This window comes from Bos taurus, chromosome 29 (assembly GCF_002263795.3).
Source record: "Bos taurus isolate L1 Dominette 01449 registration number 42190680 breed Hereford chromosome 29, ARS-UCD2.0, whole genome shotgun sequence".
NCBI classification, from domain to species: domain Eukaryota; kingdom Metazoa; phylum Chordata; class Mammalia; order Artiodactyla; family Bovidae; genus Bos; species Bos taurus.
This window is the reverse complement of record NC_037356.1, coordinates 2,310,411-2,333,762: the sequence shown is the minus strand read 5'-3', so window position 1 is coordinate 2,333,762 and position 23,352 is coordinate 2,310,411. Positions and strand designations below refer to the sequence as shown.

The following is a 23,352-nucleotide window of genomic DNA, read 5'->3' as shown; positions in this document are numbered from 1 at the left end:
AATGACCTTGTTTTATCTTGAAAACCTCTGAAAACCTCTCTCTTCCAATCAGATCACATTCTGAGGCACTGGGGGAGGGGGTGGAAACCCAAGGTATACTTTTTGGGGAAACACAACTCAGCCTATAAGGGTGGATATGGGGCCATTAGCTGAGAAGGAGATTTGGTAGGTGCAGGGGTGAGAGAATGAGATTGGTTTCATGCTATGCGGCTGCCCATGCCATGTTTGCTTAAATATAGTATTATGATCGCATAAGCTGCTTGCTCTGGTGACTTTTCCTTTATGCCTCTACAGCACCTTTGTTTCTGTGTTTATCTTCCTTTATTGGTTTAGTCTCTGACAGTGCCTAGAGGAGTGGTCCTGTGGGGAAACCATGGGCTGCCCAGCTTATTCAGGGGCTGTCAGATGCTATGGCCTTGAAGGCATTCTTTTCGGATGACATTAATCCGTGTTTCAACTCCCCCTTCTCAAGACAGTAGCTGTCATTACCAGGAATGACACCTAAGGCCAGCAAAACCAGCCTCTCGACACTCTCTACAATCACAGTGTCAGCTGGAGCCCCCACAAACTCAGACGGATAGCCCAGAGAGCAAAGACGTCAAGCTCAGCAGCTGAGTATGCTCAGACACCATGCTGACTCTTTAGAGTCTCATTGGTTGTGGTCATCTGATGCTCCCTGGGAGTGAGGCAGGGTGGGTAGATTGTCGGCCCTGAAGTCAGTAAACCCAGGATCTGTCCTTCACTTTTTTTTTTTTTAAACAGATTAGTCAGTTGTGCCCAAATCCTGAGACATACTTAGCTCACCCCAGGCCTGAGATTCCACTCCCTTTAAAGCACTGGGTCCTGCTGAAGGCAGAGATAAACTGCAACCCAGAGAGGAGGCTCACGTTCGGCACACGGACTTCCTGGGTTTAATTAAAGTACTGAAATTGATGAGTATTGTAAGTGACTTGCCAAATCGCCTGACAAAATCATTTCCACAGACAACTCCTTGTTTTCAGAAAAATGCAAGAAAGTAGCCAGCTCTTTGAAGTGAACCAAACAAATGACATCCTAATGGAGGGTTAGCTGGAGGATGCCTGAGGTTTGGAAAACGACCAAGTGTTACTCTGGAAAGCTCCTTTTATTGTCGCCCCTGGAGTAGCCCCAGCGTCTAACTTGGGATTTATCCAAGGTTGTTTTTCTTCCCAACTGAAGAAAGACACTAGTATTGTACTTGCCTACATTATTGTTACTGAAAGTTCAAAGAAAAAAGATTGAGGTAATAGTTTCGAAAGTTAAGATTTCTTTTGGTAACCTGATATAATTCCCCTGACTTCATCAGGGAATTTAGAGAAATAATATGCTGGGCCCTTTTAGATTAGAGAGTTACAAGGAAAAGAATTTATGTGCATCGTTTTTTTTGGCTAAGCAGAAAGATATTTTAGACCAAGGAAAAGAGAGTTTGACATTGCCATGACATATCCCAATTTGGGGATTCTTCCAAAAATGAACCTGATGCTTTCCTTAATGAGTTCATTTGTCAAATGACTCTGTGGCTTCTGCTTCTGATACTCACTTGGGTCCTTTTGGAGCCAAGGATTATATCCCAGAGGACTCTAAAGTTTCTCATAGATGTCATCTCCAGAATGAATGACAAGTAGTTCTAGAACTTTGTCTTGACAGAGAAGTGACGAGGAACTAGGGTGATTGTGAAGAGGTTTGGGTTTTCTCCTCAGTCCAATAAGGAGTCAAGGAGGGTGTGGAGTAAATGGGGTGGCTGCCCCCAGGCTGTCGGAGCAGATATGCTCTGCTCCATTGGGCCTCCAGGCTATTACGGTTGCTTACTTTACTTTCATAAACTATGCATGGTTCTCGTTCTGGTACAGGGGGAGCCCAGTCACTAAGGCTCTTCATCCCAGTAAGAGCCATCTCATACAGCTACACTTTTAAGCCACCCAGTGACATACAGTTAAGAAAAAAATGAGTGAATTTTACTAATGAAGCTGCAACTTTGTTGAAATAGACATAGACTGCCTCTCCCTGTGAATTTTAATCAGCCTGCAAATCCCCATTTATTAGCGACGGGTAATCTACAGCCATCTCACTTTTTAAAGGTCTTCAGAGGAAATTGAATGTTGTCAAGGCATTGGGGTCTTCTTTGATATGCATGTAACTCATGTCAACATTAATCATTGTTCCTGCAGATTAATGAAAGAGACCTCTTTATATAAAGGTTAGTAAGGAAGGCAAGCAATGATTTCAGTGGCCCTGTATGAGCAAATAAGGTCGATGGCTTGATTCATAGGTGAAGGTTCTATTACATCAGAGATGATAAATACAACCTAAAGATGTACGACTTTATGATGGGCTGGGGAGGAATGGAAACAAGGCAGCTGGCTCTTCTGAAAGTCTCCTTTATAGCAGTTAACAGAGAGAAAGGGAGCCCTTTGTGAAACAAGTCCCTGAGATTTAAGCTTTTATAGTATAAAATGTCTCCTAAATCTCCAGAAATTTATAGTTGATAGAGGCAAAGCAAGAGAAAGGAAGAGGGGATAAAGAAGCCCATTTAGGAAAATAATTTATCAACAATAACAAAGGTTAGGTCATGGGGGTGTAGTGGGGAGAAGCTGGGGTTTGAGAACCAGAAAAGACTGTGACTCGAGTCTCAGTTCTGTGGAAGGAACTGACTCTTCGGACTTTGGTTTCCTGAGCAGTGAAAAGAGATCCTTGGACAGGGTCTCTTGAAGTTTCCCTTTCCTCTAATAGTCGGTGATTGTAATGTAGAGAGCAAAATGTACACGCCGTTGATAAACATGGTGACGGCATTACAAACATGAGTTGACATTAATCATGACGGGACCATAGGAAAAGGCAGGTGTGAGCAGCTTTGTAAGTGAGCCACAGAACCTCGAGAACAGAGCCGGGGGCTTTGGAGTCAGGAGGTGGGTCTGAACCACAGCCTGACACCTACCGTGTCCTGGGAATGTTTGCTCCTACAGCTATCATCTCTCACGTGACACACAGGATGATACAGTCTCCTCCTTCTGGTCCTTGAACGGGATAACTCAGGTACTGGTGCCCAGGGCGTAGCAAGTGAGTGTGCATAGTGGGCCACCAGCAAGTTGGTGTTTACTTCTGCATAATGCATGTCAGCAGGGCTTCCCAGGTGGCTTAGTGATAAAGAGTCTGCCTGCCAAAGCAAGAGATGCAAGAGATATCGGTTCAGTCCCTAGGTTGAGAAGATCCCCTAGAGAAGGAAATGGTATCCCACTTCAGTATTCTTCCCTGGAAAAATCCCACGTAGAGCCTGGAGGGCTACAGTCCATGGGGTTGCAAAAGAGTCGGGCATGACTTGGTGACTAAACAATAACATGTTTGCCACAATGTCATTGGCAGTTGAGCAAATTATTCCCTAAAATGGTTTAAATAATTCTCAGATTATGCATTTTATCATCCATTCATGAGGGATCTTGCTATTTCAAAGAAAACTACTGTGATTCTCTTCATAAGGAGATTTTTTCTAATGCTTATTATCTACTCAGAATATATCTGGCTGCTTAAGTTTGGCTTCTGTTCTTTGGTGTTATCTTAAAACAGGAGCAAACCTGAACTCTTAGCTGTTGTCTTTCTTCATTCCCATTTGCCCTCTTTTGTGAGAAGCAGTGATGATACATGGTGACCAACTTCAAGAAAAAGGCCTCTGCCCTCTTTCTCTGGAAGCATTAAACTAGGGGAAGCTTTTCTTCCAATGATTATTCTCATAGGGTGAATGGTCTTTAAATTGCAATTGACAGAGTGCTTAGTGAAATGCTATATTTAAGAACTATTGTGTACCTATGTCTATTATCTGTTTCCTTTTCTCTTCCACGAGGTGGTGTTTCCATGGAAAAAGCGCATTTGTTGCTTAGGAGATTGCCCACTCCTGTCTTCTTGCTTATCTTTCCCATTTAGTCCCAGACAGGTTTGTAATATCATTCACAGTTGCCGTGGAGACTATTATGACGTCATGTGTGTGGAGCTCTTATTTAAAGTGGTGACTTAGCAGCCGGATCTCCTGAAACAAGAAGAGCCCATAGGCATGCGCGCACACACACACACACACACACACACATACTGCATTGCTGGAATTCTTCTTGAAAGAATCCCGTTACAGATTTTTGAGGGAAAACGTGCATCAGATTTTCTTTTCATAATTTAGTCAAACATACTTCTTCTCTCAAATAGCTTGGCTTCTCAAACATCCAGGATTTAAATAGTGACAAGAAAAAGGATGTACAACTTTTCTTACATAAGATACTACCTAGAACTGTAGCACTCCCTAGCAGAGCCAATTAATGCATATGGAGAATACAGCCAGACCTTTTCCTACAAGCTGGTCATTCTTTATTAGTGTAACTGGAAATGAATCAAGATACAGTAGCAGAGAGAATTCAGTTACTCGTAACTATGCTAGAAATTTTGTTCTGCTAAATTATGTTCGAGATGGTTGGATGGCATCACAGACTCAGTGGACGTGAGTTTGAGCAAGCTCTAAAGGAGAGTGAAGGACAGGGAAGCCTGGCATGCTGCAGTCCATGGGATCACAAAGAGTTGGACACGAATGGCCGACAGAGGGAGGGTATAGGGAGGGAGGAGGGAGGAGGGTTCAGGATGGGGAGCATGGGTATACCTGTGGCGGATTCATTTCGATGTTGGGCAAAATTAATACAATATTGTAAAGTTTAAAAATAAAATAAAATTAAAAAAAAAAAACAAGGGAAAATGAAAGGAGGAGTGGCATTTTGTTTAATTCTTCCTGTGATGAGCCGTCCACATCACCAGGATCTTATTCCTGCCTCTTCTTTCCCTCACCTTGACCTCTGGTCTCCCCCAACACCAACGGATGAGGATGCTCCGGTCTCCCCTGTCTTGACCCCTGCTTCCCTCTCCCATCTCGGTCAGACTCCTGCCCATCTCTCTCATCCCATCTTGTGCCTCGTATCTTAAAAGAGTAGTCTCCTTGTCCCAACCAACCTATGTATCAGAATCACGAGGGGAGCCTGATAAAATACAGATTCCTTGGTTCCCCTTCAGAGATTTTGATTCCAAAGATTCAGAATGTGGCTCAGCAACTGACTTTTTAGCATGCTTTCTGGGTGATTCTGGTGTGCTGTCAAGCATGGGAGCACTGCTCCGTGCTCACCGCTTCTTACGCCCTCTCTTCCTGTCCGCCCACCAGCCCTCCTCCACCTGGCTTTCGTCTCTCACGCCAGTGAAGTGTCTGCCAGGGCCACTGCCGTCCTCCCTAACTTCTGGGCGCAGGGGCATGTGGGCCTGCTGCTGAGCGGGCCCACGGTGGCCACCCCACTTTGGACCTCTCTCCCCACTTGGCACACGTGACACTCTGCTGTGCCTCTTTGATGGTTCCTTCTTGAATCCTTTGTGGATTCTAATTTCTCATCCTTATCCTTAAATGTTGCTTCTCCCCAGGATACAATGCTCAACCTTCTAGTCATATTTCCCTACAGACACTGGGTGGGCTTCCCAGGTGGCTCAGTGGTAAACAATCTGCTTACCAAGCAGGAGACTGAGGTTCAAACCCTGGGTCAGGAAGATCCCCTGGAGAAGGAAAAGGCAACCCACTGCGGTATTCTTGCCTGGATCCCATGGACAGAGGAGCCTGGCAGACTGCAGTGCATAGGGTCACAGAGTCATTAGTGACTCAGCGACAACCGACTATGAGAACACTTTGTGTTGGCACCCTGGTTCTGTGACTACGGGCTTACGATCAGGCGAGTTCAACAAAATCCTGAAAGCCTCAGTCTGCAACTGAACAACAACAGACACTGAGCAATTTAATTTCACCCATTCTTTTGGTATAACGACCACAGATATGTTGACGACACCCACATGTTCCTACAATGCTATGCTATGCTATGCTAAGTCACTTCAGTCGTGTCTGACTCTGTGTGACCCCATAGGCGGTGGTCTACGAGGCTCCCCCATCCCTGGGATTCTCCAGGCAAGAACACTGGAGTGGGTTGCCATTTCCTTCTCCAATGCGTGAAAGTGAAAAGTGAAAGTGAAGTAGCTCAGTCATGTCCGACTCTTCGCAACCCCATGGACTGCAGCCTACCAGGCTCCTCTATCCATGGGATTTTCCAGGCAAGAGTACTGGAGTGGGGTGCCATTGCCTTCTCCGCATGTTCCTACAGCCCTGACCATCTCTTACCTAAGCTCCAGAGTCTCGTTGAAATTTCCGTGTGTAGACACATGCTCAGCCCTAGCCTCAGTCTGTCCATAGATTTTCTCCTCCCTAAATCATCTACAGCACGTCTTATCCCAGGAGAGATCCCACTGTCAAGCAAGCCGAAACTTGAAGCCGTTCTCATCTAATTTTTGTTTTTTACCCCAAACACTAAACATTGCCAAATCCTCCCAATTTTCCTCCTGATTATTTGATCATATTTTCTTCTCTCCCAGCTTCAGCCCTTTGTTATTACCCTTTGTGACAGACTTTGGACAGTTCTGCCAGGTACCTAGCTGTAATTCATGCTCTCGCCACCCCTGTTGGATGGTTAGAACTGTGAACTTAGAAAATATAGCTGCCTCATGCTGTATCCTCAGCATCTAGCTGAATGCCTGGCAGGTGATCGATAGGGTTAGGTAAATGAAAGCGTGAACCATTCAGCCCAGAGCTTCTTTGCAAATTTCTTACTTACAGATCAAATGCTTGAAATGATGAGCTTTGGGGCTAGTGTTAAGCCTGAATCGCCAGCCATCACATTGGTATTGGTATTAAGTTGAGAATTTCCGCTCCTCTTCATGTCCCCAACACCAAACTAGGTCAGCTGGACGCTTTCCCTCACACTGCAAGAGCCAGCTATTTTGTTTAAAAATGACCTTTCTCTGGTTTCATTGCCACAGATTGCAACTTGACACAATGAGTTACTCAGACTTGTGTTTTCTCTCCAGACCTATTCTGATTAGCAGTGAATTACAGGCATGGTCAGTGGGACTTAAGGCTTCTATGTCCAAAGAATCACTATGCAGCCTCCTCGCTGAGTCTTTGATTTCTGGGTTGGACCTGTCACAGAGTAGGAATACTTGCTGCAATAAAATATCATGGAAAAATTAAAGCCTGTCATCCCCCTCACCCCCCAGGCACAGGCAGAAAGCATAGCTCAGGGCAGCAAGCCCTTGTTGAATCAGGTGATGACTCAGGAGAATTGAAAGTTTCCATCTTTTCCTTTGACATTATGGAAGCTTCCCTCTGCCCCTACCCCTCCCTCTATAAAACCTGCTGGTTTTCTGGCCCTTTGCTGGATAACTGCCTTTGGAGTTTCTTGGAGAAAATATGTCAACTTAAATAAGTGATTATCAGTGTAGCCATGGGTGATAGGTGAAATTTGAGAGCCCATGTTTCAGCTACTGTGTTTAGGATTACATCTGCAGTATTTTTCTTGGCTTCAGGCACTCTTTACAGAAAATCATCCACACAGAATATCTGTGAAGACCTGTAGGCCCGTTTGCTGCTTAACCTGCCATGTAGTAAACATAGCCATTCTAGCAAGATTTCGACTACCCATGCTAATGAGCACGAGGCATGGTGTGGGCAATTTTAATCTACAGATCATAAGAGAATCTTGAATCACTCGGAATTATCTATCCTTTCTTACTATCAGACTGGCAGTCATCTGAATTCTACAACCTCTCCCTTCCCAGGTCACTTCTGTGAAAAGTGCTAATGAGAGGCAGAATGGCCCAGAGGCAGGCGGGTTCAGGGGAGGGAACTGGAGCTGGAGGTTGAGCGGAGGCACCAGCTGGATGATCAGCTCCTGAAGGCGGTTTCCAAAAGCATCCTTCAGTTCGTCTGGCCTGCTCCCGAAGGCGAGGCAGTCACTTCTATTTTGCAGATGTTAACTGAGGCCTCCTTCGGGCCAGCTTCTGCTCGTGGGGCTCCAGAAAAGTCAAGAAGGTAAACAAGTCATTGAACACAAATGCCTGTAATAGAACCACAGCCCCATCAGGGTCACCGGGGAAACTGCACGTGCTGCGTAGTCAGAGACGGGAGGTAGAGCAGCCGTGGCAGGCTTCACCTTCTGGCCTGTAAACGTCTTCTTCTAGGTTTCGTGTGATCAGAGGTTAATTTCTATTCTGGGCCTGAGGTCATTCTTCTGTCTTTGAAGAAACACGGGTGTTAGAGCGCATGGACGCCGTGGGCTGGGAAGTATATGCAGCTGTCCTCATGGCCTCTGCAACAGCGTCTCATGTTTGAGGGGACATGCCACCTAAGCTCGCTGCCTACACTCTCCGCCTTATTTGGAACCTGCTGCTTTGACTGATGGTAGTTAACTGGAATCTTGGTAGTATAATTGACTGCATTTATTAAGGCTGAGCGCCAAAGAACTGATGCTTTTGAACTGTGGTGTTGGAGAAGACACTTGAGAGTCTCTTGGACTGCAAGGAGATCCAATCAGTCCATTCTGAAGGAGATCAACCCTGGGATTTCTTTGGAAGGAATGATGCTAAAGCTGAAACTCCAGTACTTTGGCCACCTCATGCGAAGAGTTGACTCATTGGAAAAGACTCTGATGCTGGGAGGGATTGGGGGCAGGAGGAGAAGGGGACGCCAGAGGATGAGATGGCTGGATGGCATCACTGACTCGATGGACGTGAGTCTGAGTGAACTCCAGGAGTTGGTGATGGACAGGGAGGCCTGGCGTGCTGCGATTCATGGGGTCGCAAAGAGTCAGACACGGCTGAGTGACTGATCTGATCTGATCTGATTTGAGAAATTAGTTGTCCATTCCTGGTTACTTTCCTTCATTCTCTGATACTTTGTGACACATTTGGGGGTTGAGTCACTCACTCACTAAGTCACTTCAGTCATGTCCGACTCTGTGTGACCCCATAGATGGAAGCCCACCAGGCTCCCCCATCCCTGGGATTCTCTAGGCAAGAACACTGGAGTGGGTTGCCATTTCCTTCTCCAATGCATGAAAGTGAAAAGTGAAAGTGAAGTCACTCAGTTGTATCCAACTCTTAGTGACCCCATGGACTGCAGCCTACCAGGTTTCTCTGTCCGTGGGATTTTCCAGGCAAGAGTACTGGAGTGGAGTGCCATCGCCTTCTCTGTGGGCGGCGGGGTTGGGGGTGGGGGGTGGGGTTTGACTAAATATCACCAATTCTGTGCATAAGAAGGTTCACAAGCATAAGCAGCTTTTCACTCACAAGAGGACTACAGCTGAGGTTTGTTTTTTTCCAGTTGAGGAGATTTTAATCCCTTGTGGGTTGACAGTTTCTAATATAAAACGAGTGTTCTCCCAAGTTTGAGGTAAGCGAGTGCTGGCTCTGCTCTGAGTGGGCTGAGAGAGCCATTTCTTGTCTGATAGGTGTTCTTGGAGGACAGTGAATTCTGTGGTTATATTTTCTAAGCCAAAATAAGCCAAAGAAGTTGTCAGAGTATAACTTTGAGAGCATTGTTGGCCCTGTGAACTCTACAAATGTCCGCAGTTGCGTCCACTCAGCACAGTCCAGTAGGCTTCTGAGTAATTCCGTAGTGTGTTATGCATCCTCTGTCCTCCAATTCAGGAGACTGACTTGGTTTCACAAAGGAGAACAGAAAGTTCTGAACAAAAGAGTAAAAGGCAATGAGCTCTCCCTTTTAAACAATACATTGAGCAGCAAAGCGAGTTCTGTTGGGCCCTTGTTCATCTTGCTACTTATTGGTCTTGGAGGTGAAGGATAGGAGGCAATGGGCCACTTTATGAACCTGAGTCTGATCACTTCTGACCTCATTCCAATGATGGTCCTCCAGAGAGCTTCAATAGGTGAGGTTAAAGAAAAAGGAAACATGGAGCCTGCCAGAGTTCAGCTGGGTTCCTCATCTGCCTGTAGGTGTCGCTATTTTTATTTTATTTATTATTATTATTATTTTTAATGAAAAAAATTACTTGTCCCTGCCTGTGTGTACTGGGTGCTGGGCTAAGTGCTGTGAATGTTGGCATTCAGTGAAATGCTTCTCTCTGGGGGCTTGGACTAAAGCAGAGTTGGGTTCAGGAGCATATAAAGATCCTGGTATAACATAACTTTTCATTCCTTATGCCAAAGAATTGAGGCCCTCCGTCCTCTGCTTGATAGAATTTTGTGTCATAAACAGCCTTCTTCTTGAATGTAGCAGCCCCGCCCAAGCCAGGATAGATTTGGAAAAGCAGAGCTTCCAACAGTGAAGTCTTAAATGGATAGCGTTTCAGACACAACAGAACTCTGGACAAGGGTGGTCTGAGTCCTAGTGCTTTGCTTCTGATCTGCTGCTACTTCTTCCTACCAATTTGGACGCCCTCTGCAGGTGTGGTGTCCTTTTCTCCACACGCTCTGCAGACTTTATTATAGATTTTTTTTTGGTGGTGGACGTTTTGACTGGGGTTAGGAGGTGCTTCGTTGTGGCTCTGATTTGTATTTCTGTGATGACTAGCACTGTTGAGCATCTTCTTCCTCCATTTCTTTCCTGTTTTTTTTTTTTTTTTAATTGAAGTACAGTTAACTCACAATGTTGTCTTAGTTTCTGGTGTTCAGCAAACTGACTCAGTTTTAAATATATACATATGCATATATTGAAGAAGGAAATGGCAACCCACTGTAGTGTTCTTGCCTGGAGAACCCCAGGGACTGGGGAGCCTGGTGGGCCACCCATGGGGTCGCACAGTCGGACACAACTGAAGCGACTTAGCAGCTTCAGCAGTATACATATATATGTAAGAATCTGAAGAGCAAAATATATACATATGTGTGTGTGTTCATACATGTATGTTCCTTTTCAGGGTCTTGTATATCATCGCCTTGTTCTTTTTCATGGCTGACGCCTCACTGTGTGTGTGTCGCCTCTTCATCCATCCCTCTTTCAGTGGACATCTAGGTTGTTTGCATGCCCTGGCTGTTGTAAATAGTGCTGCAGTGAACACTGGGGTGCATGTATCCTTTCAAATTAGATTCCTCTCTGGATATATGCCCAGGAGTGGGATTGTTGGATCATACGGTAGTTCTGCTTTTAAATGTTTTAGGGACCCTCCATGCTGTTTTCCATGGTGACTACACTAATTTCCATTCCTACCAACAGTGTAGGAGGGTTTCCTTTTCTCCACACTCTCTGCAGACTTTATTATTTATAGATTTTTTTTTGGCGGTGGACGTTTTGACTGGGGCTAGGAGGTGCTTCATTGTGGTTCTGATTTGTATTTCTGTGATGACTAGAACTGTTGAGCATATTTGCATGTGTCTTCTGTTGGCCACCTGTATGTCTTCTTTGGAGAAATTAGAGCCCTATTTCTTACAGCTCCTTGGAGCCCAAGATCCCCTTCGTCACCTATTTCCCCCCATCTCTCAGTCCTCACGGTCAGGTGGCAGATTGGTGCCATCCAAGAGTCTGTCCGTTCTCTCATACATATTTCTCCCAGTGCTTCAGCTGAGTCCTCTTCCTCCTGACCAGTCCCCAGCATCAGAAGAGAACAGCTGGTCAGAAGGCTGTGCGTCCTCTCCATCTGTGTGAGACGTTGTTACGTCACCTGCAGCTTCTCTTCTCTCAGATATACAACTCGCGTTCCTCTGACGTCTCCTCATGAATTTCCTTTTCTAATCCTTGAACCATGCACCGCTCACATTCTCCGGGGAGCGGCCCACTTGTGGACTCAGCAGGCAGAGGTGATGAGACAGCCCGGGCTGCCCTGAGCCGGTGGATAGTCCTGCACGCGGGGGCCCGGCCCTCCACTCAGGATGGAAATGCAGCAGAGGAATGAGATGAACAGCAATACAGCCTGTGTGTTTGTGTCCCCCAGCCCCAAACCCCTGTGTTGAAGCCCTCATCTCCAGCGTGATTATGTTTGGAGAAGGACCCTCCAAGGAAGTAACTAATGGTAAAGGAGGTCGTAGGCCGGGGACTGATCTGATAGACTTAATGACTCTATGAGATGAAACTTGCCATCTCCTGCACACACGTGCACCGAGAGAAGGGTGTGCAAGGACCGCCTGGGAAGACAGCCGTCTGCGAGCCAGGGAGAGGGCCCTCGCTGGAAACTGACCGCGCCAGCACCTCGACCGCGGACTTCCAGCTTCTCGAGCTGTGAGAAAATGAAACTCTGTTGTTAAGCCACCCAGTCTGGTCTTTTCTTGGGGCAGCCTGAGCACATAAATGCAAGCTGTTCCTGGGCAGTCCTTAACTGCTGCTCTCTGCATCTGGATCCTCCCAAGGCCTGTTCCTGCACAAGCCTGCCAGCATGCTGGGTTCCCTGCCTCCCCTGTGTTTCTGACCTACTTCTCCAGGAGAATATTTAAGACTGCATTTTCAACAGGGCATTTTCCTGTTACTGATATTGAGGAATCCATTATGCAGATGAGTTGGTTGAACCAGGCTTTTACTTGATGCTGTAGCTAGTTTTTTCCCCACTGGAATTGATTTAGTCTGTAGTATATTCAAATCTATTTAATAATAAGCTATACCATGAGGACATTCTACATTATTATTAAAATATCAGGAATCATTGTCTGATGAGGTCTTCAGCATTATGTTTTAATTATACATAGAGAAAAAGAATTCTTAGGCTTCAAGTCAGGGTATAATTTTTTAAAAATTTATTTAAATTGACTTTGAAGCACCTTCCAGTCATTTGTTCAGTGGTTAAATTCCCCAGAATGCCTGCTGTTTTCTCGCTAATTTTTTGACATTATTATCTTTCTGGAAACAGAGCTGCTATTTAACTCAGCTAGCACTGAACAGAAACTGATTATTCTCTTTTGATGTAACTGGAGTGACTTAAATACTTACAGTCTTTTGTGTTAAGGTAAGATTAAAGCAGAGGAGAGAAGTGTTCTGTCTTACAGCTCAAAGTAAATATTTCAATATGAAGTGGGTGTAATTTCTTTAGGAAAACATACGTAAAGGATGGGTCATTGTGTGTTCAGTAGCACAGCCTGAGAGAGAGATGTAAGCAGTGCCTACAGCGTTCTTTATTCTTAAATGATGCAAAGGCATCCTTTGACTCTGGTCATGATACATGACTGAGCCGGAGAAGGTGAAGCTAAGTTATACCCTAGACTCTTCTTTCTGTAAATCAGAGACTTGTCATTATCTTATCCATAATCCATATTCCTGTTAGAGTTCCTTTTTTGTTTTTTTTTTGTTTTTTTACATATTCTCCCTTTTTTAGTTTTTTCACATTTTCTCCTTTTTATATTTTATGTTTTTTTTAAGCATCTTTTCAAATTAGAGAATAATTGCTTTACAATGATGTGTTTGTTTCTGCTACAGCAATTTTTGTATCACCTCCCTCTAGAGCATCCCCCCAACCCAGCCCCATCCCACCTCTCTAGGTCATCGCAGAGCACCTAGCTGGGCTCCCTGTGCTGTACAGCAGCTTCTGGTACTAAGTTGCTTCAGTTCAGTTCAGTTCAGTTCAGTCGCTCAGTCATGTCTGACTCTTTGCGACCCCATGAATCACAGCACGCCAGGCCTCCCTGTCCGTCACCAACTCCCGGAGTTCACTCAGACTCACGTCCATCGAGTCAGTGATGCCATCCAGCCATCTCATCCTCTGTCTTCCCCTTCTCCTCCTGCCCCCAATCCCTCCCAGCATCAGAGTCTTTTCCAATGAGTCAACTCTTTGCATGAGGTGGCCAAAGTACTCGAATTTCAGCTTTAGCATCATTCCTTCCAAAGAAATCCCAGGGCTGATCTCCTTCAGAATGGACTGGTTGGATCTCCTTGCAGTCCAAGGGACTCTCAAGAGTCTTCTCCAACACCACAGTTCAAACGCATCAATTCTTCAGTGCTCAGCCATCTTCACAGTCCAACTCTCACATCCATACATGGCCACAGGAAAAACCATAGCCTTGACTGGACGAACCTTTGTTGGCAAAGTTGCTTCAGTTGTGTGCAACTGTTTACGACCCTATGGACTGTAGCCCGCCAGGCTCCTCTGCCCATGGAATTGTCCAGGCAAGAACACTGGAGTGGGTTGCCGCGCCCTCCTCCCGGGAATCTTCCTGACCCGGGGACTGAACCCCCGTCTCTTGCGCCTCCTGCATTGGCAGGCGGGTTCATTACCACTGGCGCTGCCTGGGAAGCTGATGGCAGCTCCCGCCAGCCATCTATTTTATGTGCGGTAGCATATGTATGTCAGTGCTACTCTCTGTTTGTCCCTCCTCCTCATTCCCCTGCTGTATGCACAGGTCCATTCTCTACGTCTGCTCGGTTGGAGTTCTTTGTGAATTATAATCCATTTCAGTCACTGCAGCTTGTTAAAGGACTTATGGCAGGAGAGATGAGTATAGCTTGAGAGCTTTAGGTAGAATTTAGACAAATTAGAGCTTTCGAACTATTGGGCAGTGAGTTTAAGCAGCTCTCTAAAGCATCCCTGGTATCCTCTAGTTTCTGAAAAACAAAGATCCAACAATAAAGGAGAGATCAATGTGCTATTAAAAAAATAATATAGTCAGCAAGGTTCATAACGGCTCCTGGGCTTCCTATTGACAGTGCCATTTGGAAGTCACTAAAGAATTTGCTCGAACTGGACTCCAGGCTTCAGACATCTTCACTTTTGTTCAGGCGAAGGTGCAGAGCAGATTGCTCAGTAAGCCCTCTCCATCAAAAAGAACTGTGGTGACAACCCAGCTATGTCCTTGTCGTTGTCAGCCTCAGCTAGTTCATTCTTCAAATGGCTAATGACCAATCCTAAGTAAAATTAAGTCTTCTTGGCTCCAAATACCAGGATCTCCCAGGACTTCAGTGCTAACCCTGTCCATCCTTTTTAGCAGGGCATCTGGCTGGCACTATAGACTCAGCATTTCTTATTTCTGCCATTCACCTTCTCTTCTCAGGATGGGGGCTCCACCCTCCCACTTGCCTCTATCTCTGTCCGTGTTCGAAGGGTCCCTCAGGCAACTACAGCAGACCCTTACTGGGTGAAGATGCAGTGCTCGCATTCGCAGTTCAGAGCCGGTGCTCTGCCGGGAAAGTCAGGGCCAAAGTGAGAAAGGGGGCATGCTCCGAAGGCTTATGACAAGGAAAAGCTAGACTCTGTCTTGGAGAGGCTGACAGTCTGCTAAGGAGGGTGGTGTAAGGCATAGAATGAATGACTGGAAAAGCAATGTTCCATCAAATACTGGTTTAAGGAAATGTACCAAACTTCTTGCATATCCCTTCTCCTCAGAACGCCTCATGTTATCTTGGAAGAGAGAATGGCCAACAGGATGGTCACTTGATAACAAAATTAAGAGAGTATAACATGCTACGTATCTGCTGAAAATAAGTAGTAGGTTATCTGTTATTAATACTTTCTCTCACTTTTGCAATGCATCATTGCAAAGACTAAGAAACACTATATGGTATCTCCATCATTCTCCACAGCAAGGCTTGATAAATAGCCACACAATGTTCATCTTCACCGCGTAGCCAAGTAACTTATGATCAGGCATCAACATACATTGTTAAGAGCTGAAAGAGCCGTAGGTCCTTTGCATTCACTTCCGTGTGGTTTATGAAAATCTCCCAAGTAAACAAGAGCAAGGTAACTGTGAAGAAGGGTTGTCTTACATTGCTGGGCTTGAGAATATTCTCTGTAGTGTGGAAATAATTCTGACTCTGTCATGTCTCTGGATAATGATGCTTCTTCCTTCTACATTCTACATGGGGCTTTTGTTTTTAAGATAAATAAGCTAGTATATCAGGCATAGGAGGCAACTGGAAATAAAACTGCCTCAGGAACCTGCATGTTGTGTGAACATCACCTTCTTACCCTCACACAGTGCGTACCTCTCCTGCAGGGAACGGGCACACTGATGCTCAAGGAGCCCATGTGCTCCCTGTTATGTGTGGTGCATCTGCGGGCCTGGGTCATGGGAAAACATGAATCTCTTTACATGGATTTAGTTTGATTTACAATAGCCAGAGCTTACTAAAATGCCTTTTTAAAAGTTTGAAAAGGATCTTCCCTGGTTGTCCAGTGATTAAGACCACACTTCCAATGCAGGGATGCAGAGGACATGGGTTCAATCCCTAGTAGGGGATCTAAAATCCTGCATGCTGTGTGGCATGGCCAAAAAAAAATTTTGAAGTACTCATTGGAGTGGGTGATGACTATTTGCATTATTAAATTTAAGCTACTTTTGAATAATGTGGAAAACAGATAGGCATGTGTATGCAAGTATGATATAAAAATAACCTTGAACTCCTATGTGTTTTCATAATCTGTTGACCATGATATTGACCTATTGACCCAAGTGCAATAAAGTCATCAGATTCCTAGTTTAGGACTTTTTCTGAGTGTTCTTGACTCCTATTTCCATATCTGTTGGCCTTAGCTGAGGTCTCAAGTGTATCCCGTCATGACTGTCCATCTTGATAGCAACTCTTGGATTCTTGAGCTTTACCTCTAAGTGAACTGAGTAAGCTCCTTTGCATCATAAATTTGCACTTTATGGGGAAAGCCATGTTTGACACCGTGGGATATGTCTAAATGAATAGGAGTTCAAAAATGTGGTTTTTGAACACATTTGGACTCACTGGATTTTGCAGTTGAGCTGAAAACGTATTGGCATGCATCACAGCAAATGTCAGCATCGGTAATAGTTTTCATAAGTCATGAAGACATTCTGATGTGATTTTTGCTTTTCTGGATTGTATACATACACAAAGAAGTGAGACTAGACTCATTATAGGATCTAGACCTGGTTTCCAAGATTCATTACTCCCTTCTTTCAAAAGTTCAACCTGATACAGTAGAGGACCTCGATGGTGATCTGTCTGGTAGTGCGTTTAGTCATGTTTCAGAGCGAAGGGGTACTTGTTCACTGATTTGCCGTTTGCCTCTTAGAGCCCCTGCTAGGCTGACTTTAGCCCTGTCTAACCGAGAATGTCCAGATCCCATATTCCCATGCACAGAGTATCTCTAGGAACCCACGTTTCTCCAGATTAATGCGTTAATTAGTTTTTATAGTATGGTGAGTGTACTGATGCTAATAGCCTGAGGCACAGACACAGATGAGTTAACTTAGGCTGCCTTCCAGACTGAAGCCCTCCTGTCCTGGAATCAACCCTGCTGCTGCTGCTAAGTCATTTCAGTCGTGTCCGACTCTGTGCAACCCCATAGATGGCAGCCCACCAGGCTCTCGCAACCCTGGGATTCTCCAAGCAAGAACACTGGAGTGGGTTGCCATTTCCTTCTCCAATGCATGAAAGTGAAAAGTGAAAGTGAAGTCGCTCAGTTGTGTCCGACTCCCAGGGACCCCATGGACTGCAGCCCACCAGGCTCCTCTGTCCATGGGATTTTCCAGGCAAGAGTACTGAAGTGGGCTGCCATTGCCTTCTCCGAATCAACCCTGCAGCCCTTCCCTAGTATGTGAGCCAGCACCTGCTCGTGAGGGGAGAAATAATCGTGACAATGCCATCCTAGAGTCCTGGGGCTTCAGATTTAGCGTCTGCCCCTCGACGGCAAGATTCCCTGGCACTGTCGTCAATGTTTCTCCACATTCTCCTCACCTTGGAGAGTAAACAAAAACTGATTCCACTAGTCTAATCAATTATACTCTAAGGACTGTGAATACGCAGAGAGCTGGGTACCTGTTCCTGCAATTTAGGGAGTATTACAGTGTCCTGTGGTTCTTAGCAAATAGCACTGAGATGTGGTTGTGAAAAATTCAGCATCACTCCCTGATGTCCCTCTCCCTCCCCCACCTCCCTCCCTCCCTCTCTCTCTCTCTCATGTCCCTAGCCCCGCTAACCTGCCTAATCTGCTGGGAACCCCTTATTGTCTGATCATTGCACTCAACAATATACCTGCACAGTGACACGCCCCTACAACAGAAGCAGCCAGCGAGTGTGAACCTGCTCAGCCCGTGCGGAGCGGGAGTTTGAGGCCTCCGGGGCCTCGGCTTCTGAATGCACTGTGCTTTTCAGCCCTTACCCACCAGCTGGGGGGCTTATTTGCAGGTAGTTCCTGTTGCCATTGAGAATAACCGCTTTATCTTGTGAACTGCATGGATTTTACTCACTCTCAACCTCTTTACAAGTACGTTTTCTGGATTGGAAGTTCACGTAATCGCCTGAAGGGAAGAAGCTCGGGCTGACCTCAGGTGATGCGCTGGCGGCTTAGGTGCCCGAGGCGGGCGGGACAGTGCCCCGTGAGCCTGCAGGCTCCTCCTGCCGGGCCCTCCTCAGAGCGCGTTCTCCTCCACTCTCCCAAACCCTCCTCATCTTTGCAACACCCCCCGGGGCCCGGAAGTCTTCATCTCAGTCTCGTGGGGTTGGTTTGTTTACTTTTCTCTGTCTTGAACTGAGTTGGGGCCGGGAGTGTAGAGGCTCTGTCAGGGTCTGGTCACCAATTAAAAGCACATGAGAGGATCTTTCAACAGGCTTTAGGTTCCACGTGCCCCAGGTCTACCATGTGCTTGTTAGGGTCGGGGGCTCTGGAGCCCAGCAACAGAAGGCCAAAGGCCTGTTCAGCTCAGTTCAGTTCAGTCGCTCAGTAGTGTCCAACTCTGTGCGACCCCATGAATCACAGCACGCCAGGCCTCCCTGTCTATCACCAACTCCTGGAGTTCACTCAGACTCACATCCATCGAGTCAGTGATGCCATCCAGCCATCTCATCCTCTGTCGTCCTTTTCTCCTCCTGCCCCCAATCCCTCCCAGCATCAGAGTCTTTTCCAATGAGTCAACTTAGTCCTGTTCATTATGGTGACCACCAGCTTGGATGAGTTACTTCTCTCAATGAACATGACATTTGCTTCTTTACCTGAAAAACACATGTAATGATGCATTCCTCACTGGACTTTGATATAGATTCATTAAACTAGATAATGCACGTAAATAGTTTGGCCTGGTGCCTGAATCAAAGTAAATGGTCTGTAATCATTAATTAGAACCATCGTTAACTACTGTTTTATTATTTATGGTGCTGCTTTAGACTGTAAGTTGTGTCCAACTCTTTGAGACCCCATGGACTGTAGCCCACTAGCCTCCTCTGTCCATGAGATTTCCCAAACAAGAATACTGAAGCTACTTCCTTCTTTGGGGATCTTCCTCACCCAGGAATTGAACCTGGGTCTCCTGAATTTCAGGAGTATTTCCCTGGTGGCTCAGATGGTAAAGCATCTGCCTGCAATGTGGGAGATCCGGGTTTGATCCCTGGGTCAGGAAGACCCCTGGAGAAGTAAATGGCAACCCACGCCAGTACTCTTGTCTGGAAAATTCCATGGACGGTGGAGCCTGGTAAGCTAAAGTACACGGGGTTGCAAAGAGTCAGACGTGACTGAGCAACTTCTCTTTCACTTTCTTTCTCCTGAATTGCAGGCAGATTCTTTACCAACTGAGCCACCAGAAAAGCCCTTATCATTTATAGAACAGGTTATAAACATACCAGGATGTTTTACTCTAAATGCATACACATAAAATAAGGACAAAATACTTTATGTGAACTGTTACTCTAAGTTTCATGCTGTATAATTCTTTGAATGTTGAGCATACTCAACCTTTGCATTTGCATATATATTATTAATGCATTTATCTTGAATTCTTTCAGGTACCCTAAGCTTGTTTAGTATTTAATGATTCTTTCTGAGTAAGAGATAACCCTGTATGGTTTTCTTTCTATTCAATTCCCATTTTAAGAGTCCCAGTGTCGTCATTTATGTCCTCCACCTAAGCCACAGTTGTTGAATGCAATTGCTCAAGGGCTGACAACCTCTCTTGCTTTTTGTTCCATCATTCAACCTGTGATGATGAAGGAATTTAGATCCTATGTGATTTGAATGTGTCATCAACATATCCATTGTATAATACACACACACACACACACTGGAGATATATGTAGAGATAGGTGTGTAGATATATAGATCATTTATATACACATTATAAACATATTGTTTTAGTTTCCTAGACTTGCTGTAACAAATTATCACAAACTTGATGATTTAAAATATCAAAAAATCTATTTGCTTACCATCCTAGAGACAAGAAATCCAAAATTAAGATGTCAGAGACAAAGGCTCTCACTGAAGACTCTAGGAAACAATTTCTTCTTACTTCCTTTAGCTTCTGTGGCTCCAGGAATCCCTTGGCGTGAGGCTACATAACCATTTCTGCCTCTATCTTCACAGGGACTTCTTCTCTGTGTTTCAAATCTCTCTCTGCTTTTTTTCTTTTAAGAACTCTTTCATTAGATTTAGGGTACACCCAGATAGGGCTTCGCTTGTGGCACAGATGGTAAAGAACCTGCTTGTCAATGCAAGAGACATGGGTTCAATCCCTGGGCGGGGAAGATCCCCTGGAGAATGAAATGGCAACCCACTCCAGTATTCTTGCTTGAGAAATCCCATGGACAGAGGAATCTGGTGGGTTAGAGTCCATGGGGTTTCAAAGAGTCAGACACAACTTAGTGGTAAATAACAACTCTTTTTACAGAGTAGACAAAATCCACAGGGGATGATAGAAAGAAGAACCCAGCTAGTCCTTACTCTGTGCATCATCCCAAGTGTCTTATCACCTGCTCACTGTGAACTTAAAATGATATGAATGAGTAAATGAAGTCTTTTTTTTAATTTTTTTAATATAAATTTATTTTAATTGGAGGTTAATTACTTTACAATATTGTATTGGTTTTGCCATATGTTAACATGAATCCACCACAGGTATACACGTGTTCCCCATCCCAAACCCCCCTCCGACCTCCCTCCCCGTACCATCCCTCTGGGTCGTCCCAGTGCACCAGCCCCAAGCATCCAGTATCATGCATCGAACTTGGACTGGTGATTCGTTTCATATATGATATTATACATGTTTCAATGCCATTCTCCCAAATCATCCCACCCTCTCCCTCTCCCACAGAGTCCAAAAGACTGTTCTATACATCTGTGTCTCTTTTGCTGTCTCGCATACAGGGTTATTGTTACTGTCTTTCTAAATTCCATATATATGTGTTGGTGTTAAATGAAGTCTTATATGTGATGTCAGCCCCAGGATGCTTTTGATTTACTATTAATTGCAACAGGTATGATTACATGTGAGGACCAGACTCCCAAAGAGGTGAAGTTACTTCATGAAGCTCATCCAGGCCAGGATGAGATTTGAACTTACGCCTGCTCACAGGAAGCCTTTGCTTGTTCTGCCATATCACATTACAAGCTAATTAAGGCAGGTGCCTGGTCCTGCCCCGATTCAAGCTCCCTGGGCTTCTGGATATGGACCTCAGAAGCAAGAGGAACACTTGAGATGCTGAGCAGCCTTGACACCAAGATTTTTGTTCAGAGGCTTCAGAAAAAGCCCTTTTAGACAGAGAAGTATCTAGAAATCTGTTTATCTTGAGAAGATCTGAGTGTGAGTCCTGCTTAGACTTCTTACTTGCTGGACTTGTCCAGTTCTTGGCAAGTCCTTTCATGCCTCTGATCCATCTGTGTGTCTGTAAAATTAGAACCTTAGCACCTGTCTTGCTTCTGAAAAGGATGAGGATAGTCAAGAGACACTGTAAAAATAGCTGTACCGATGTTAAGATGTGATCACGAGGAGGTGTATGAACTCAGTGACAGACAGGCAGCTCCTTGCACGACAAGTTCCGCAACCCAAAGACCTCAGCACTGCTTGTCCACCCGCCCACCAGGCCATGAGCTCTGCTCCACGCACTTCGACTCTGCCATGGTGCTGGGCTGCGGCTCTAACTCCTTTTATGATGGGACACTGATGACAGGATTTGCAAGGCCAGTGTCTTCACTGACACTTGAACTCACATAAATCGTCTCACACTGTGCATAGCCCTAGGGAGAAGCCTAGTAAATATTTGTTGCTTCAATGGAAGAGTGGACACAGGCCTTCGAGATTGTTTTCAGTGAGCTGTGAGATTAGGCTCCCCAGGTGGTGCTAGTGGTAAAGAACTGGCCTGCCTATGCAAGGGATATAAGAGACAAAGGTTTGATGCCAGGGTTGGGAAAATCTCCTGGGAAGGGCATGGCAACCCACTCCAGTGTTCTTGCCTGGAGAATCCCATGGACAGAGGAAGCTGGCTGGTTACAGTCCGTGGGGTCACTAAGAACTGGACACGACTGAAGTGACTTAGCAGCAGCAACGGGGGGTTACTGCCACCCTATCAGGGACTATAAAGTCTGAACTTGCAGGCATCCTTGTCAAAGACTGTGCTGCTGCCTGCCAGGGCAGCCCAGAGCAGGCTCAGGGGGCAGGACCCGGGTGACAGGCCTGCAGCCCTCCTCTGTCGGGCAGGCCAGGGGCACCTCTGAAACCTGCATCGACATTCAGCATCCCCCTGTAGTGGAAGTGCCTCCCCAGGGCCAGGCATCCTCCTCAGCTCTGCTTATCATCTGGCTTTTTCCCTCTGTCAGCTATTTTTGGATGTTGCCCTCCAGACCAGTCATCACGATGCTGAATTTTGAGATGTCAGCCAGACATTCTGAGTATTCTTGACCCTTTTCCCAGGGAGCTGTGGAGGGAGAGGCGGTGTTCCTCATCACTTGTCACTGCCCATGCTTTGCCCTGTGAAGGAAGACACACGTGCCCCCGATCACCTCTAATCGTTGGCCTTGTGGCTGAAATGAAGTGGTTGCTTCTCGACAACCCGTCCCCCCCCCGCCCCCCGCCCCACCCCCCCCACCCGCCATGTACTTCTCACTGGAAATAGATTTAGGTGCATTCTCTGTTATGAGTTCACTGGTGCACATGATCGCGTCTCCCTCGACTTGCAGTCTAGAGATGTTGTTACCATGTGACTTCACTGTCCCGAGGCCAAAAATCCGATAAAGATGACTTGCCAGCCTTGTTATGTGTGCTGTTCCTTTTCCATAGCTCATTGCCAGCCCAGGTATCACCCTTTGGGGGCAGAGTCACAAGTTAATTGAATGCTGCCACATTGCATCTCACAGAGAATCTTTTCTCTAACACGCGTGACTGGTTATGTCTCCATGTAGAAATTCTCTTCTGCTGTGCAAAGCGTAAGTGGAAATATAAAGTTGCGGAGAACAGGGGCTTTATTCTTGATTGGAATGGAAATGTGACAGAAACAGGACTCTGGTTGAGAAAGTGCTTCAGTGCTTGTCAGCACTTTCCTCTAATAGAGTGATGCAATTTTTTTAAATGTTTTCTTTTTTTTTTTAAAATCATCCTCCTGCACTTTATATACTTCAGTTCATGTTAAGATGAACTGAGTAGATGGCAAAGAACAATTCTTAAAATATGTGAATACCAAATGTAAGATAAAAAACGTAATTGCAGTTTAGACTTCAGATTTATTTGAAAAGGGGATAATGATAGTAATTACCCAGTTTGAGTTTTGTAGAAGGCTAATTAGATCCCCAAAGCATTTGTATGCACAAGGAGAACCATAAATACAAAAGACCATCT

The 23,352-nt window shown here is 45.5% G+C and overlaps 1 protein-coding gene and 1 long non-coding RNA gene across 4 annotated transcripts in view; one reads left to right on the top strand and one right to left on the bottom strand.

The window, feature by feature from the left end:
• LOC112444854 (uncharacterized) overlaps positions 1 to 3,937 on the bottom strand; it is a 36,389-nt gene extending 32,452 nt beyond the window's left edge. The window contains exons 1-2 of the long non-coding RNA XR_003033225.2: positions 3,817 to 3,937; positions 2,954 to 3,172 (exon numbers count right to left, since the gene is read on the bottom strand). This is a non-coding gene — a long non-coding RNA (uncharacterized lncRNA). The remainder of the gene's footprint in view (positions 1 to 2,953; positions 3,173 to 3,816) is intronic.
• Positions 1 to 23,352, top strand: part of FAT3 (FAT atypical cadherin 3) — a 645,819-nt gene that overhangs the window by 303,713 nt on the left and 318,754 nt on the right. The window lies entirely within an intron of this gene.